The 18,898-nt window shown below is 37.8% G+C and overlaps 1 protein-coding gene and 1 long non-coding RNA gene across 2 annotated transcripts in view; one reads left to right on the top strand and one right to left on the bottom strand.

Annotated features, from left to right (window-relative positions):
* Positions 1-18,898, top strand: part of TMEFF2 (transmembrane protein with EGF like and two follistatin like domains 2) — a 225,733-nt gene that overhangs the window by 132,888 nt on the left and 73,947 nt on the right. The gene's annotated exons all lie outside the window — the stretch shown is intronic.
* LOC138918808 (uncharacterized) lies at positions 12,433-16,030 on the bottom strand. The gene is made up of 2 exons (XR_011428578.1): positions 14,916-16,030; positions 12,433-13,272 (listed from the first exon to the last, which is right to left on the bottom strand). It is a non-coding gene; the product is annotated as an uncharacterized lncRNA (long non-coding RNA).

Below are 18,898 nucleotides of genomic sequence, written 5' to 3'. Positions count from 1 at the left end.
TATCATAGAGAATTTGAAAAAACTAGAAATATAAAAACTCTATCAAAATGTCATCCTGTCATTCCAAGATAACCCCTGTAAAATTTGGAGGTGTATTTTCCTCCCATGTCTGTGCTTATGTGTGTGTACACAGGTGTCTGTGTCGTGTGTGTATGTATTTCTAACAAGAATCTAATTGTATTTTACACATCCACAAAGCCTCTTTCTCAAAAATTTTTCTTAACCTTGAGGCTGAGTTTGGAGGTTGTTCGGAACGCTAAACAAATTTACAAATAATATATTTAGATTTCAACATAACTTCTGTGGCCCAAATTCTAATTATTCTTTCAAAATTTTTGCACTTAGGACAAATGGATCTGAAGGTACTGTCCTAACAATTATGATCTAGAAAATTTTAAAAACCTAAATCTCCTCTATGTTAGACATTTTTCTTGGTTAACCTCGAGAGACTAGATGGGGTATGTACTGAAAACATTTCCATTGTTTGTATTCAGAGGATTCATAATAAATAGCTTTCTGAGGTATAAGCGTTATTTACAGGGAAACTGTCCTCCCAAAGGTGTTTTAAATTGGGTAGAAACTGTTGCTGGTCTTCAGTGGTTTACTTCCAGATAGCAATATATTGCATGTGTTGCTTCCTCTAAACAACAAATCAGCTAGCCATCCTCAGCAGCCCACGTCAGTCTGTTCCAGACACATCCCCCTACAAACAGGATGGGTGATATTTAATAAGTGATTGAACACATTGTAAAATTATATGCGACACCCATCGGAAAATCAATATTGCCGAAGATCTAAATGCTTATTATAGTAAAAGAAAAGAAACGAGTATCTGATTCTTCTAGTGTCCGCAGTGCAAAGTAAACTTAATCAGGAGTGGGTCCATTCATTCCTTCATCACTAAGCTATGAAGGAAACATAGAAATCAGCATGATGCCCTTGGGATGGATGATCTTCCAAAGATCCTTTACCACGGCTCTTTTTTATTCATTGCAGTCTTTCTGAAGTCTTTGAAATAGTAGTTTACTCTGTTCTCAGAGCTCATCCTAAAATGCGCTTTCTACAATCAAAATTATATTATCCAGGGTAGTAAAAGTAATGCTAGGTCCCAACTAGCCATAAGTGCCTATAATCATTGGATATCAAGAGAGGCATATCAGGGAGAAGTGCCAACAATTGGGGAAAAAGCAAAAATACGAAATGAAATAAAATATTTGCTTCCCATTAGCAAAAATTAGTGATGTATTAATGTAATAAACAGATATCCACACAAATGTGGTACTTTAAGACATTCAAATATGACATCAAATTGTCAATTATGACAAAGAAATAAAAATATTATATTTGATTGAAGTATGCAGTTTAACTTTAATTGAATATGTTTTTCCTTCTATAGAAAATTTGTTGATTTGGGAAAAAGAAAATACAACAAAGCTGTGTGTATTACAGCAACATTGGATGGCTGGGCTTAGGAAAAAAAATAAAAAGATGCCCTATATTGATCAATATATCAGAATCTGACATTTCTGTGTAAAGCTATTACATCCTTAGGGGTATATTATGGAATGTTTTATACCTGCATTCATAAGTCTTTTAACAATTGTCTTTTTGCTATAATGTTGGAGAAGGTATTTGCCTTTTGAGATATGCATGGCATGAAGGGCCAGCCAGGAGAAGAGGAAAACCTCCTAACATATTAAAAACCTTGCATTTTTCAGACGACTGTCTCCTCTCCTGTGATTCTCTGATATCTCTCTGACGCGCAAAGGGCAAGTAATGGTATCCTTATATGACAGATACACACATGAAGCCCCTGAAAGGTTAAGGGTGATCAACATGTAGTAAAGAGGAAGGGCTCAAGTGACTTATGCCACCATTAATCAAAGCTACCAAAGAGACACTTAAAAAGGAGAGAGAGGGAAGAGCTGGTGTGACACAGCGGAAAGACCACTGGATTGGTGGTTCAGGGAGCTGAGACATCACCTTGGATAAATCTTATCATTTCCCTCAGCCTCTGCTTCTTTTCTTAAATAGATCAGATTGCATAGATAGATGATAGATGATAGATAGGTACATAGATACATAGATATATCTATAGCCCTATTGTAATATAATTCATAAAAATCTCACTGATTTAAAGCATACAATTCAACGGTTTTTAGTACATTCACCAAGTTGTGCAACTAACACCACAATCAATTTTATATTTTCATCCCTCCAAAAAGAAACGTGTAGACATTAGCAGCCCCGCCCTGTTTTTCCCCAAGTTTCCCTCCTCCATCCACCCAGGCAACAAATAATCTATTTTATGTCTCTACAGATTTTCCTATTCTGACATTTCATATAAGTGGAATCATTCAACACGTGATCCTTTGTGAGTGGCTTCTTTCACTTAGCATGATGTTTTCAGGGTTCATCCATATTGTAGCATGTATCAGTATCTCATTCTTTCGATAAATGAAAAATATTCCATTGTGTGGATATATCAAATTTTGTATATCCATTCATCAGTTGATGAACATTTGGGTTTTTTCCAGTTTGGGGCTGTAATGAACAATGCTGTCTTGAACATTTGTGTACAAATGTGTTTGTATACAGGTTTTAGTTTGGACATAAGTTTTCATTTCTCCTGAGTATACCCTAGGAACAGAATTTCTAGGTCAAATGGTAACCTTGTGATTAACTTTTTGAAGAACTACCAGACTATTTTCCAAAGTGGCTGCACCACTTTATCTTTCCACCAGTTGCATATGAAGATCCAAATTTCTCCACATCGTTGCCAACAATTATTACCATTTTTTTGAACATTACAATCCATGTGGGTGTAAAATGGTATCTCATTGTGGTCTTGATTTGCATTTTCCAGATGGCTAATGATGTTGAGTCTCTTTTCATGTGCTTATTGATCATTTGTATATCTTCTTTGGAGAAATACCTATTCAGATCTTTTGCCATTTTTAAATTATTTATCTATTATTGAGTTGTAAGGTTTTTTAATATATTATCGGTATAAGCTTCTTACCAAATGTAGATGTTATGCACATATTTTCTCCATTTTGTGCAGTTGTCTTTTCACATTTTTCATGGTATCTTTTAAAACATAAAAGTTTTGATTTTGATGAATTCCAATTTGTCTGTCTTTCCTTTTATCACCTGTGTTTTTGGTGTCATATCTAGGAAGGCTTTGCTTAACCCAAAGTCATAAAGATTTATTCCTATATTTTATCCTAAGGGGTTTATAGTTTTAGCTTTTATATTTAGGTCTCTGATTCATTTTGAGTTAATTTTTGTGTATGGAGGAATGAGGAGGTCCAAAATCATTTTTTGCATATAGATATCCAAGTGTTCCAACACCATTGGTTGACAGGACTATTCTTTCTCCATTAAATTTTCTTGGCACCCTTGTAGAAATTAGTTGGCCCTGTATATGTATATTTTTGAACTCTCATTATATTCCATTGATGTATATGTCTATCCTTATGCCAGAACTAACTCCATTTCCTCATAAGTAAAATATGGGAAATAAGAGTGTTGGTCTGGACGATTTTCATGGTTTCTTTGAATTCAAACATCATCTAAGATTGGAGCAGAATTGCTGTGGGTTAGAAAGACCTACTCTGCAAGCATCCCCAATGGTCCCAGTGGCATCGTTCCTCTTTCCTTTTTGGCCTAAAATTTCCGCTAAGTGATTTTTAAATTAGAAAAGTTGGTCTATTGTGTCCAGAAGATAACATTTATGACTCTATATTTTACCCTTCATACAGAAATTAACAGAAATAAGTTTTTCATCTTGGCTAGTCATCTCTTTAGAAAGCACAGAAAATAGGAGGCTCTTCAAAGAATATGAAGAAGAGTCTGCAAAATGTAAAAATACAACAAAGCTATTTAAATAAGAGGAAAAATTCAAGAGTCAAATAATAAAACTATGTTGAGGAGAAGGAAGAAGGGGAAAAGCAGGATCGAAAAATTAATTTAAGGAAAAATCAAACTAAGAGAAGCTGCTAGAATTAATCAAAACCCTTATCTAGAATTCAAGGTAAGGAAGAAAATGAATAATTCTTTTGGTGTAATTAGAAAAGATAACTAGTTCATCAAGAGGTACTTTAACAAGTTCTGACTCTATAAGAATTTATACTGTATGCCTTTAATAACATTTTGAATAAAATAAAAGACAACATCCTTGATAACTAGCTTATAAATTATATAAAATTATTTATATTGGATCTTAATGCAATGTATTAATGATAAAATTCTAAAGTTGTAAAATTATAACTCTTTAGAGGTGATTCTCTGTAAGACTTCAATAATGAGATCTAGATTTGTCACATTATGGTATCTGACTCAGAATAGATGGCCAATGTATTTGTGAGTCTTTTTCTCTGAATTATAGTTACCCCAGCCAAAGATTAGACACAACTCCTAAAATATTTCATATGAGTCTTAAGATTAGAGTCCCCAGGTACAGCTAGCAAAATTAAGCAGTCGTTGAGAGAGAAATAATTTGTTCATGCAGTGAGATAAGGAAGAGTGCCAGGGGTCTTGAAATGACCCTAGAACAGTGTCTCTGATTTATTCCAAACCATTCATGAACACCTTGGAAATTAGATGACTTGGTTTGTGACTATAAAGTATCATTTCCTTACACAGTTTTTTCTGTAAATATTTTATTTTACTATTAATTAAGAATAAAGGATGTGGTTGTTATACAAGTTTGTGCAAAACGAGAAAACGTTCAATTTTGTATGACAAATATCCTCGCCTTGATCATAATTAGTTAAATGATTAAAAAGTAGAAACGAGAAGCAAAGATAAAAGTATGCAAAGCAATAGCAATATATCATAATATAGGGCCTAATGATTATGATTATGAGTGTAGAACACATAATGTGACTTTGAGATATATTTACTTATAAGACTTCCTATCAATTCTGCTCTATTTTTACTCAGGCAATAAGTAACCAATAATTTGCTAGATATATTTGACTATATTTTTTCTAAAAATCCTCATAATGGGATTTGTAGTCCTTTATTGCTATAATCAAGCTTTTAGGAATTTTAACCCACTTCTTCCTCTATTGTATATTTTTTCCCCAATTTTTGTTTGTCCCAAACCAAAGTATAGTTTCAAATTAATATCTTGTACTGCAGTGTTAAATTAGAGGGGGAAGAAATCTTTGCATTAGCAACCAAGCAACACATGATAATAAAATAGAGTGCACGAGGGCAGTGGGCCCACATTTTTTTAAGTGTAATTTAGTTTAATTCTATTTGTGCTGCCTGTAACATTGGCTAGAAGGGTTGGTGTAGAGCACTGTGGGTATTAAAACTGTAGCCTGCAAAGTTATTAGTCAGGAAGACTTTCTTTTTAACAGGAAATAAGACAATGCAAGGGGCACAGCCGCTATCTTAAGCATAGAGAATGGCAGTGTCTACAGTAGCTGGGAAGATTTGGTTTGAAAGGTTTGAGAACATAATTTGATAATAACTAAGCATTAGTGCATGCTTATTCTGTGCCCTGCACTCCCCTAAGGACTTTGCATTTATTAACCCAGTTGACCCTCACAAGAACACTGCAAGTTAGGTACTATTACTATTTTAGTTTTAAATATGATGAAATTGAGGCACAAAAGTGTTATTTGTCTAAGTAGCTTGTCTAAGTTTACTTAGCTTTTAAGAGTCAAAGTCAAGATTTGAACCCAGAGGCCACACTCTCACACATTTTGTAAACATGGTACTTCAGAAAATGTGGGATGCAGTGGAGAATTTCAAGACTCAAAGGAGAGAAGTTTCCTTGAGGAAATAGAGAAAGAAACGTATGTTTAATTAGCATGTAAGTCAAGTATACTGTCTCATTTAATCCTTCACAACAGTGCAGTAGATTAAGTGTTATTTTTCTCCATTTATGCAAAGGAGGAAACTGAGTATTAAGGAGGTAAATGACAGGCCAAATGCATGTTTCTAGGTAGAAGCATTTCTGCATTCAACCTCAGATTTTTCTAGGATAATTCCAAGGTCCATGCCGTTTTCATTGCCTTGTGCGAGAGGGAAGATGTTAAGGTAAAATTAAGGTGGTTAAAGAAACTGTCCTTTCAGAGGAGGGAACGACTTATGACTGCGAATGTGTGTAATACCTGAAGAGTTAGAAAAGTACTTATAGCCAAATGACGGAAGACCTAGTTGTCGAGTATATTAATTAGGGTAAGTAACACTAAGTGTTATAATAGATTAATGCCAAACTCCCAGAGGTATAACACACACACACACACACACACACACATACACATTTATTTCTTGCTTTCATGACAGTTCAAGGCAAGTGTTCCTAATCAGGTAGTTCTACACGTGGCCTTGTAGGAATTGTGCCTCTTTCCCTATCATGAGCCTGCCTTTCCCTAAATTGTTGAGGTCCTGTTCATTCATTTAATAGAAAGCAAAAGAGAAGAAAAGGATCATACATGCGAGTTTTCACTGATACGTCCCTCTGGCCAGAACATTTGTTACATAGCAAAATTAGCATTAAAGAGAAAGAACCCAGTAAGGCAGTTTGGTAATGGTCCCTGAGAGAGAGACTGGAGTCAGGGAAGCTGTATAGCAGAGGTAGATATTTATTTAGTCCATGTGACGAGTTATGCTCTGAGTCCCGGCAGTACAGTGTATAACATAGACAAGATTCCCACCTGTAACTAGCCTTCATGCTGGGAAGGTTCCTGTCCAAGATGACAACATAAACTTCCCAGGAAGAGGAGAGATGGGGCTAAGTGATAAAGAAACAACAAAACCAGTATGCAAGCAAGATGCTTTCAGATATTGGTGTTACAACAGAGTTCTGAAAATCAGGGTCCTGGGGGAGGGGGATGCTCCTTAAGATTGGGTATTTAGGGAGTGACTTTTTGAGGATTGCTATTTGAATCAAGTAGCAAGAAAGAGCCAGCCTCGCAAAGGTCTGTAGAAACAGAACTTTGAGCAAAGAGAACCTCTGTTCCAAAGGCCCAAGAGTGCAGTTGAGCTTAATGTGCTCAAGGAACTGATAGAAGGTTAGGGTAGCCAGAGCCAGAAAAGGAAAATAAGAAAGAAGATCTTAGTTGAAGTTGAAACGGGGCCTGATCATGAAGGTTCCAATATGCCTTAATGAAGAGTGTCAATTTTATTCTAAGTATGCTGAAAAGCCTTCAGATGTTGTAATCTGGAAGTGATATGATTCAGTCATCTCCACTCTCACTTCCTCCTGAGCTTTACTAGACCTCTCCAGAACATTGTCATTGCGCCCTTCTCACATATCCCAGAGCATTTTTGCTTGTTTCAATCTTAATAATGCTTAGTTACCTGAAAGTGTGGCTATGTGACTTCCTCAACTGGAACCTCCTAGAGAGCAGAGACATATTTAATTAATTAGTTAACAAGCACACTTATAAATGAACTAGTAACAAGCACAGTTCCAAGAAAGCACTTAGGTCCTGAGTAAGTGTGTGGATAAATGAATGATACATAAGTAAGTGAAGGAAGGAATGAAAATAGTTAACGGAGTAGAGAGCCATATCCGCTTGTAGTTAGAGTCTGCAACATGCTCTTCACTTTCACTGTGTCGTTTGATCCACGCCAGCACAATGGGTGCATGGGGAAGAGTTTGGTGACTGCACAATGGTGAGAAGCAAACGAGTAGAAAAAGAGTCTGAGAGAAGGGAAGATTCTGAGGCTGAGCACTGGGGAGAATAATGGCACACTTTGGAAGCTGGGATTGGGAAGTAGGGTCAATTTGGAGTAGGGGAGGGAGATGGGGAGAGAAAGGTACGTGCTTATGCAGCGGATAAAAGGCAGAACCAAGTGGAATGCCCAGTAGGCAAATGATTAAAGGTTAAGTTGTGTGGTGCAGACAGAAAGAGCTGCAGGAGTGCAGAGAAATCTAATAAAGAAAATGGATTTCGGGCTGAAGAATGAGAACAGACACTGGGGAAGCAAAAAGTTAGACTGCTGGGTAAAAGGAAACAAAATATTTATTGAAAATAATGTGATATTGGAAAGAAAGGACAAACTAAATAATGGAAAACAGAAGGATATCAGGGTACATTAATTAGAAATTAGAAATAGGCCAAAGAAGAAAAGAACTAAAGCTGCTGTCCTCCATTTGTTTAATTAAAAGAGAAAACTAACTGTCCTGGTGCTCACTGAATATTTCAGATTTTCCACCTCCAGAATGGGGGAAATAGGACTGTGTTATAGGATTGTACTTCCTGGCTCCCTTGAGGTTGGGGGAACTCATGCGTCTGGTTCAAGACCTTGATCTGTGGCTGAGTGTGTGATTGCCAATACAAGACCCTGCAGAGTTTTTTTCTCTTTCTGGCATAGTAACCGTCAGTGTTCAAGTAGGTGACTGTTTCATTTTCCTGGGTCCTTGGGTGACATGTGACTTGAACAAAAAATAGATCTTTGTTGTTTTAAGCCACTGAGATGTTGAGGTTATTTATTACTGCAGCATAACATCTTATCCTGACCGACAAACTTGACATGAGTGAGAAAACAGATGTAGAGTGAGATTGACTATGGAGATAAGGAAACAGTGGAGAAATTAAGGGTCATTACAGAAGGCAGAGACACAAAGTTGGCAAATGATACTGCTGTGATCTGAATGTTTGTATCCCCCTGCAAATTCATATGTTGAAACCTAACCCCCAAGGTGATGGTATTAGAAGGTGGGACCTTTGGGAGGTGATGAGGTCATGAAGATGGAGCCCTCACGAATGGGATTAGTGTCTTTATAAAAAAGAACCCGGAACCCAGAATGCTAGCTTGCCCCTTTCATCTTGTGAAGTTATAGCAAAAAGACAGCCCTCTATGAGGAAGTGACTCTCAGCAGACACCAAATCTGTTGATGCCATGATCTTGGACTTCCCAGCCTCCAGAACTGTGAGAAATAAATTTCTGTTGCTCATAAGCCACCCAGTTGATAGTTTTGTCATAGCAGCCCAAATGGGCCACGACATTGACAAAGCTTCTAACATGCTTATCCCCAAAGGCCTTGCAGTGGGGTGGCCAGGGAAAGTTAACCGCAGATGTGTTCAGCTACCCATCCATGCTCTACTCAGTGAAAAGTAGAATAGGCCATCTCCTCCAGGGAGACTGCTGAACTCCTCCGCCTGGCTGGCTGTGTCACTCTCCCCTCATCCGCTTCACGGCTAACATGAATTAGGTTGACCTGCCTGAGAATCAAAAAGTTAAAGGACAGTTAGTGGTGCTTCCAGATCTTCGGCACCGCAGTGCCTGTGACAAAGAAGAAAAAAGAACCAGAGATAATCAGAACCCAAAGCATAAAATAGGACAACGATTTATAAAGGGGGAGAGCAAAATGCTTGATTGGCTTCTGACAAGGAGGATATATTTAGGAAGATAAAACCAAGCTTACAAGAATAAAGCAGAAATTGACATTCCATATGAGGCCTACAAATATAGAGACGAGTAAGTAGAAAAGAGAACCCAAAAAGAGGTTAACTCATTTTTGTTCCTACAATGTGCAACATATTAGGAAATTTTTTTCCCACGGAGGAATGATGAGGAGGGGGGAAGGGAAAGGAAATGAATATCTTTTTTCGCTCAATCTTTGACTACTTGTAGTGACCTAATTTTAAATTTGAGGAATTAAACTTAAAACTATATATGAGAGAGTGTTTTTAATATTTCAAATGGAATCCTAAGATTCATTGTGAACTTTAAATAAGAATCATTAATTAGTTTTTATTTATTTTTAAAACTCAAAATCATGTTTTAAAAAAAAGAAAACTTATTTTTTCCTTTTTCAAAGAGGAAAGGGGAACAAGTTAGTAAAACTCAGTCTGCTAGGAAATTTCTTTCACAAGAAGAGACTTCTCCTTGTCTGACAAAAAGATAATCAGATGCTCATTCTGGCATTGAGTTGTACCTGATGACACTATATCAAAGTCAAAGTCTGACAAATCTGTCTCACTTCACTCATTGGCCATGAACCAAGAGTTCAAATCCTGTCGGTCATGTCTTAAGAGACAAAGACATGCTTGACAGATAGATGCATCGATGGATGGATAGATGGACAGACAGACAAGTGTAATGGATAAATTCATACAACAAGGCAGTTTGGTGTCTTGAGAGAGCATAAACTTTGCGTAAAACAAACCTGAAGAAATGGTTCTTATGCTAAAAGCAGTCTAATTAAGAGCTCAGATGCTTAAGTCAAACTGCGGGAACTTAAATTTTGGTGCTGCCGCTTATTCCTGTGTGACCTTAGGCATGTTCCTTTGTCTTCCTGAGTCTCCATGTTCTCATCCACATGAAGAGAATTTGAACATCCATTTTATGAGGATGTTAGGAAGATACATAATAACTACTATCATTAACCTCAGTTGTCTTTGAATTTCTTATTTAAAAACTTATACTATCTCAAAAGCGTTTCTCTTTGCCCATATCATGCTAATGTATTGTTCAGACTGTGATTTAGAGAATCGTCACTCGCTCTCATTATTGGTGACCTGTATGATGGTGCCCTGGTTTATCTCAGAAATTCTTCATAAGTCTCCAAAGCATCCCTTTAAATAGGCCTTGAATCTGGAAACCTATTCTACTGAGGTGGGGGCTGGGGGCGGTAATGAAAACAATCAAACCAATTGTTTGGGATTGTGTAAATGAAATTAATGCCTTAATTTATTTTTTATACTATAAATAATAATGTAGGTGTTAAATAGATTAAAGAGTTTAAACCAAGAGAAACCATACCAACCTGAATTCTTATGAAAGTTTTTGTTGTTCTTGTTAGAGGAAAAATAGTTTAATTTATAATATAAATATTATTCACAATACTGTTTCTTGATTTCTTACTAAATCCGGTGCTAAATAGTTTACAAGGACAATCATGCTTAATACTCAAAAGGGCCTTATGAGGGTTACTATTCTCATTTTGCTGAAGAGGAAACTGAGGCTTAAAGGGTTACAAGGTAACTTACATCATGTCATACGGCTGATAAGTGAAGTGAAGCAGGACCTAGACAGAGGCAGTCTGGTTCCAGAGCCCAGGCTCCTCACTACCGCGCTAAATTGCCTCTCAAATAATCATAGTGTGTTAAGTCCATCTGGATGGGACCTTGGAGATCATATAATCCTGTCTCTTTGCATTACCACTTGTAAATGTAAAGCAGAGAGATGTTAAACGATCTGCCCAAGGTTATGCACTTCCGTTTTCCCCTCAACATAATAACACACTCTCATTTGAAACTCATTCCTAAGATTTATACAAACTAATGGCCAAGTCATGACATTTTTTAATTGAATGCCCAATAAAGGAATCATTCTCGCCTCATTTTTCCATCTCATGTTCATGAACAAAATGTAAAAACGTGTTGCAAAGCCAAAAGAGTCCTTATCTTCACTAATAGCCTGCTTTTTCATAGAAGGAGGAAAACCATCCTCAGGCTGGATCTGTTTTAAATGAAATAAGTGCAGGTCATTTTCTTCATGAAGAACATCTCTGAGGCATTAAGATGTCCTGACAGACCTTCTAAGTTATGTCACTTTAAGTGACAGCCAACCCAGGACTTGAAGAAAAGTATCATCTTGCCTCCACCACTAGTGTTATGTAGTTTATGAGGTCCTCCCGGGCGCTTCACTACAGTTCCCAGTAGAGAACCAAAGGGACTAAAAGTGCTTTGTCTTTTCAGTAGACCCATTGATTTTATTTTTAACTGTTGATTTTTTGTGTGTGATCCATCTTTACTCTTGCTTTATTCAGACATTAGAAGAGATGTGTACAAGTATGTATAGTTATCTGAATAATCTGATTATGAAGTCAGGAATTACTTTTCTTGGAAGTTTAAGAAGGGTCACTTCTACTTTTTACAAAGCCAGACAGCAAGGACAACTCTAAATTATTTTCCTTGAAAACTACGTACCATGGCTGAACACAATTTAAAATTCCATCGGTTAGGTAAATTTTCTGTTAAAGGTTCTACACAAGAGCTTATTCTGGTCTTTACATAAAGGCCCAGGTCTCTCACTAACTTTGCAACCTTAGTTGAGTTACCTAGCCTCTCTGAACCTCAGCTTTTCTACCTGTAAAATGGGAGAGTAGCTATCTACCCACAGGATTTTTGTAAGGGTTAAATGCTAAGACGTATATAACATGTTTAGGATAATCTTTGTTGCTCAATAAATATCTGGTATTATCTCTGTGAGTTCGGTATCCAATTACAGTACATTCATCTAGTCCTGAGGCTCCAGTTGCTACCTTTAGGCATATGATGGACAAATATTTTTGCAGCCCTGACTTTCAGGCTCTGAGTATTTATTTATTTATTTAATACATATTTATTGATTATCTACTAAGTGTCAAGCATTGGTTTGGATGCTAAGTAAACAAAACAGATAAAAAGTTCCAGTATTGAGTTTACTTTCTCTTAGGAAAACATGACAAATAAGTTAACATATATGTAGTTTATTAGATAAGAGCTCAGATAAAATAAAAAAGCATAGAAGTAACATAGGACTTATTAAGTCATATTGGACAAGTGTTAAGGAAGTGGGGCGTGAATATTACAATTCCAGATAGGGTGATCAAGAAAGGCTTTCCTAAGAAGGCAACATTTTAGTAAAAGAGTGAAGAATATGAGGAAGCCAAGGGTATCAGATAATTCTGTCCTGTATCATTTATTGAGCACTAACCATACACCATGTATTTTAGGTATCTCCTTCACTCCCTATGTCCAAATTCAATCCATCATCTTCCCTCCCAAACCTGTTACATCTGCAGGGTTTCTGGCACCACTATTCTTCTAATCACTCAGGCAGGCAATTAACTCCACCATTGCTGATGCTTCCTTTTCATTCTCCTGTCCACACACACCAACGTCTGTCTACTCAGCTGCCAAGTCTTACAAATTTGACTTCCACAATTCTTTCATGCGTATTCTATTCTTTTTCATTTCTGTTAATACTAGTGTGTTTCAGATCCATATTACATTTACCTGGTCTATTTTAATAACCACCTAGCTGGTATGTCAAAGTCCAATCCGCAGCAGTCAGTTCGATGTTCATAGACATCAACTGGCTTGTCAGTCCTCAGTTCCAAAATCTTCAACAATTCAGTGGCTCAACAGTATCCAGCCTGTGGGTCAGCTCACCCAGGTTCCTTTGGCCTTCTCATCATTGAAGCAGGATGGTTACAGCAAACTCGTGCATCACGTTCTTACAGCACAGCATCCAAGGGCAGAAAGGAGCAATCCTCTGTCTCAGTGAAAACGTACACATTGCCATGACCACCTGCAACAGGAGATTTCTTTTTATGGCCATGGTTATGTCACATATTTGCACTTGTAACAATCATGGGTAGGAGGAAGACCAATCAACATGCGCTCCCTCAATACATGAGCTTTCCAAAGCTGAACAGAATCAAGGATTCTTTAACAAGGAAGGAGAGCAAGAATGGCTTTTGGATTGACAGGAAATAACTTCTGCTAAACCCTCTACTGATAAACTATTGAGTGTGATATTCAAGCTTCTGAGATCTACCTTCCTGAGATTTTTTTCTTCTATAGAGTACTTTAGCCACCATGTGCTCTGAATTCTCCCAGCTCCATGCCTTAGAGCAGTTGTTCTCAATGTGTGGTCCAAGGGCTAAGATATTATTTGCCTCTTCCATCCTCATTCTCACACAAATGCACAGTGGAGTTTTCCAGAGGATACTTAATATGTGTTATTCAACAGATTCAATGCAGAAGCAGATATTAGAATCTGGCTTTCTTCTAGTAAGCTAAACTTTAAAGGAATTTTCAAAAATGTACGTTAACCTTCCTCTCACTAAATTTATTCTTATAAAATATATTCATTTTCATAAAAATATGTTATTTACAACATATAATGCATGTATTATTGTTTTTAGATGATTAATAAAATTTTTTTCTAATTGTAGTAACATTGGATTATAACATTACATAGCTTTCGGATGTACATCATAATATATTTCAAATTCTGTGTAGATTACATCATGTTCACCACCTAAAAACTAATTATAGTCCACCCCCTCACATGTGAGCCTAATCACCTCTTTTGCCCTCCCCCTTCCCCTGTGGTAACCACCAGTCCAATCTCCAACGCTATGTGTTTGTCATTGTTTTTATGTTTGAGATCAGACAGTATTTGACTTTTTCCCTCTGACTTATTTCACTCAGCATAATACCCTCAAGGTCCATCCATGTCATCACAAATGGCCGGATTTCATCATTTCTTATGGCTGAGTAGTAGTCCATCGTATATAAATACCACATCTTCTTTATCCATTCGTCCCTTGATGGGCACCTAGGTTGCTTCCAAGTCTTGGCTATTGTATATAATGCTGCAATAAACATCGGCGTGCAAGTATCTTTATGCCTTTGCCTTTTCAAGTTCTTTGGATAAATACCCAGCAGTGGGATAGCTGCATCATGTGGTAGATCTACTCTTAATTTTCTGAGGATACTCCATACTGCTTTCCATAGTGGCTGCACCACTTTGCACTCCCACCAGCAGTGTACAAGGGTTCCCTTCTCTCCACATTCTCTCCAACATTTGTTTAAACACAAATTTTTAAATGCCTTATTTTTTAGTTTCTACTGTGGTAAATATCAATAGATATAAGATGTGTAAATAAAGGCTCTTAGAGGTCCTCGATATTTTTCAAAATTATAAAGGTGTCCTGAGATCAAAAGATTTGAGAAGTGTTGCCCTGTCCTAGATTACATAGTATCGTCTACCTGCAATGCTATATCCTCTATCACTAAATGCTTATCAGAAAAGACATGTCAAATGATCCTCCTCAGTCCTTAGAACTAAGCTCTTATTCCACTGAATCCCAATGCATTTGTTTTCTATAGCTGCAAAATAAATTATCCCCAAATTTATCAGCTCAAAACAACTATATTTATTACCTCATAGCTTGTGTGGATCAGGAATCCAGGTATGGCTTAGCTGTGTGCTTCTGACGCAGGGCCCCTCCTAAGTCTGCAACCTGGACGTCAGTGTCAGCAGGGCTGCAGCATCTCAAGGATCACCTTGGGGAGGACCACCTCCACGCTAGCTCACGTGGCTGCTGACAAGGGGCAGGTCTTTCTTAGTTCTTAGTCAAAGCCTTCTTGCAAAATGGTAGCTTGTTCTCTATCTCTACCTCAGAGAAAGATGTCAGGTAGAGGAGGGAGGGAGGGAAGAAGAGAGAGAGAGAAAGAGATAAGGAGGAGCCAGAATGTTTTTGTAACCTAATCTTGGAAGTGACAGCCCATGATCATGACCTGCTTGTTGAGCTCAATGCAAAAGGAAAATCCCTAGTTTTCTCTCCCCAAAAAAGATAAAAAAAGTTCTATTGAAGGCTTTCTTCCATTCTTTCATTAGTCTCTCTTTCTTGAGTTGTCATGGTGATTTTTATTTGCTATGTCATTCTGAGTTGGGAAAGATTAAAATTTTAAATTATCATTATGTATTTTACTGTTAATTTTTATATTGTACAAAGCCGGGTTTAAATGCAAATATAAGAGCATTTAATTTGTATACAGAGTTATTAAAAATGACACAATTATGCTTTTAGCTCATACATGCATATACATTTCATTCTTACCAGAACAGTAGACACTGCTGCACAAAACTAACTCACCTGTTTTTTTGTTTGTTTGTTTGTATTTCATTTCTTGATACTCACACATTCTACCAACCCTCTCTGTCTTCAGTGTACTGGTGAGTAAGGAAGGACTAAAAGAAAAAGGCGCTATGGGTTGTTCTTTCTCTTTCCTGCTCAGTCATAATTTTCAGCAAAAGTGGTTGGCTTTTCCAGGGAAGCAGCATAAAAAAATTTCCATGATACAGTTCCTTGGTCATTTTTGTCTCTTAAGATGCCGTTGACTTCTTCCTGTGTTCTAAGCAAGTTCTGGTTTGAAGGGAAAGGACATCTTCTCAGGCTGTCAGTGCCCATTTCCTCAATGGTAGACGTAACCCACTTACTTTGTACTTGCTTTGAGTCTTACTGAGCTCCGTGAATCACAGGTCCACCGGAACCCTGTGCTCGTGGGGCATCGAGAACACTGTGTGAGAATGGGTGGCCAAGAATGGAGGCAGACAACATATCACATCCCTCCCTTCTGCTCGTGAACATGCTCCACTGTGTCACTGGACTTCATTTACGAAATTCAAAGATAGATGTCAAGTCAATGACAACAGAGCATTAAACCAAGCATATGGCCCTGCGTGGATGGGTCACATTCCCACGAAACCAGCCCTGCCCATCACTTTTGCTGTATTAGAGGAGAGTTACTGGTTCCAGCCCACACTCAAGGGGAGAGGATTACACAAGGGCGTGAAACCCAGGAGGCAGAGATCATTAAGGGCCATGTTAGAAGCTGCCTGCCACATCCAGTATCATTTTTCTCTTCTGACTTGTTCCTTACTCCCTTGTACTCTGTAGTTACTTACGTGCATGTTATCTTAGGTACTGTTCTAGACAGTGACCTCCTCGAGGACAGGGTTCCTCTGTGATACATACCCTAGCATGCCTTTGTCATTTGTAATATGGAATACACAGCAGGCACTGAAAACATGCTTATGAAATGAGTGAATGGATGAATGAATAAATGATGCAGTGGAAGTTTGATTTATATTCTGGTGAGTGGTCTTTGTGAAAAAATGATCAATATGAGAAATTGACTTTAATATTTTCCTAGATATTGCAAGGTCTTATGACAGACTACCTTTGTGACTTCAGACTCTTATCTTTCCACAAACCACATGTGGTGATTTCTCTTTTTACCTCCTTGTCATAGACTGTCCTCCCTTCACACATGGGTTCTTTCTGACCTCTAAAACATTGTATTTAGGTTATTGTCATGGGTGAATTATTGTACTTGAGAAGAGAATTAATGATACAAAGGACAGCTGGAGCATATCTGGAGGAACTGTTCCATTGGCATTTACATTTTTATTTTGAACCGCATCAAAATGGCAGGGGAGCTACGCCCTTTTAATGGTTTGCACATGTGGTCAGGCATTGTGTGAGTAAATAATGCTTCCCAGAGCTTGTATTCAATTTTCAGAAAAAGAAAATAAAAATGAGCAGAAGCCTTTGTAGATCTAAGCATTTTCTTCAGTTTTCTTCATCGTTCTATCCCACAATGCATAAGCTTTCACTTCCAGATCTGTTTCAAGGGTCCTTTATAATGACAGAAGCTAAGCCTTTGTTTCCGAGGAGCAGAATACAAAATGCATCAGTGTGCCATTTAAGAAAAACTATTTTGTCAGTCTTGTTTATGCACTCAAGATAATACAGTGTTTTAAAAAAAGGTTGGACCCAGTCTCTGCCTGTTTATTCAATATAAACAGAAGCATCCCTTTTGACATTGTAAGGACAGGATGTGTGCTAATTTCACCAAGTAAAAGCCGCTGCACTTGGCAGTATAAATCCTTGTCTAGAACAGCCTTGCTGCTTCACAATATTGTGAAACTGCACATAAAGGATAATATGATGATGCACATCAAATATTAATGTGCATTGACACATAGTCATCTATTACAGCAGCCAAGTGCCCACACTGAGCCGCTGGAGGGTTGCGCCTTCCTTCACCTTTGTCTTCACACTTCAGCTTTCCCTCCTCCTCCCATGTCCAAACAAAACAAAGCACTCTGTAGCCTAACCAGCAACTCCAGGGAAGTTCTGGCAGCAAAGCGGCTGGTGTGCTCACAGTGGCCTATTTACTTACGATAGGACACCTGTTGGCTCATTGTGGTCAAGAGAGGCGTGATATTTATTGCTTCAGATTTCTGATACTGTGAACTGAGCAGAAGTGAGAGGCACCCAGGGGCTTGGGGGATGGAGGAGAGAAGTTCACGAGCCATGTGTATGTATTTCTTTACCAATTTCTTACCAGCATTTTAGCGATAAATGCATTGTATTTTTGTCATGTTTCATGTAAGAATATATGAATAACCAAGCAACAGTTCAACTCTGCAGTTTAGAAATAAATGTGTTGGTTAAATAGTTCAGTCAAGTATGTATTTTTCTCTTTGTACAAAGCTACAAAAGCAGTTGCACTGCATCGGTGCATCGCGTTCAGACATTCCACCTCCCCACTGTGTATCACACCGCCTCGAGCCAGCACCCATCCCCTATCCTGCTTCATTTTAGACTAGGACCACACCTAGATAGGAAGGAAACACTAGGAAGGAAACACACTGTTTATGGACTTCTAAATCTCCCAATTTAAAAAGACATATGCCAAAAATGAGTGTACTCCTTCCAAGCAGATTTTTCCATTACTGTGGCACATGTTCAGATCTCTTCCCATAGAAAACACAAGTAATGAATTTTATACCCCACGATAATATACTGAAGCAGAGATTTCACTTTTTATTACACAGAAAAACATTTCTCCCCTTTATAGCTGTGCCCGAGTGAGAGTTTCACCAACATCTTGGATTTGAACTGTGCTGTTTTCCGTATCTTCCCATCTGGCATGCTTTTTTTTTTGTTTTCAACAAAAACCCTATGTCATAATGAAACGCCTTCCTGTGTGTTGAATTTCTTCCTCAGATAAGACCTTACCTCGCACCACCATAACCAACAGCTTCACACTTGATCGTAAGCCCATCCCTTGTCTTCCCCTGCTAATTCAAAAGCTCGATAGAAATGCCTTAATTTGAAATTGAACCACCAATAAGAGTCCTAAAAGAGTGGGCATCATTCTGGCAAAACAACCAGAGGCATTCTCTCAGTCACCAACACAATGCCTGATATAGCTTGAAGTCTGGATTTCTCACTGACTGCCAATGCATTTTCTCCAGATCAATTATTCGTCCTGACTGAGTAAGCTTCTGATCACCTCCTCTCATCTGGACATTAGTCTATTTCCTTTACATTAGGCAATAGTATACCTCA

This window comes from Equus caballus, chromosome 18 (genome assembly GCF_041296265.1).
Source record: "Equus caballus isolate H_3958 breed thoroughbred chromosome 18, TB-T2T, whole genome shotgun sequence".
NCBI classification, from domain to species: domain Eukaryota; kingdom Metazoa; phylum Chordata; class Mammalia; order Perissodactyla; family Equidae; genus Equus; species Equus caballus.
Note: the sequence above shows the minus strand (reverse complement) of the source record. Positions and strands in the feature narration are given on the sequence as shown.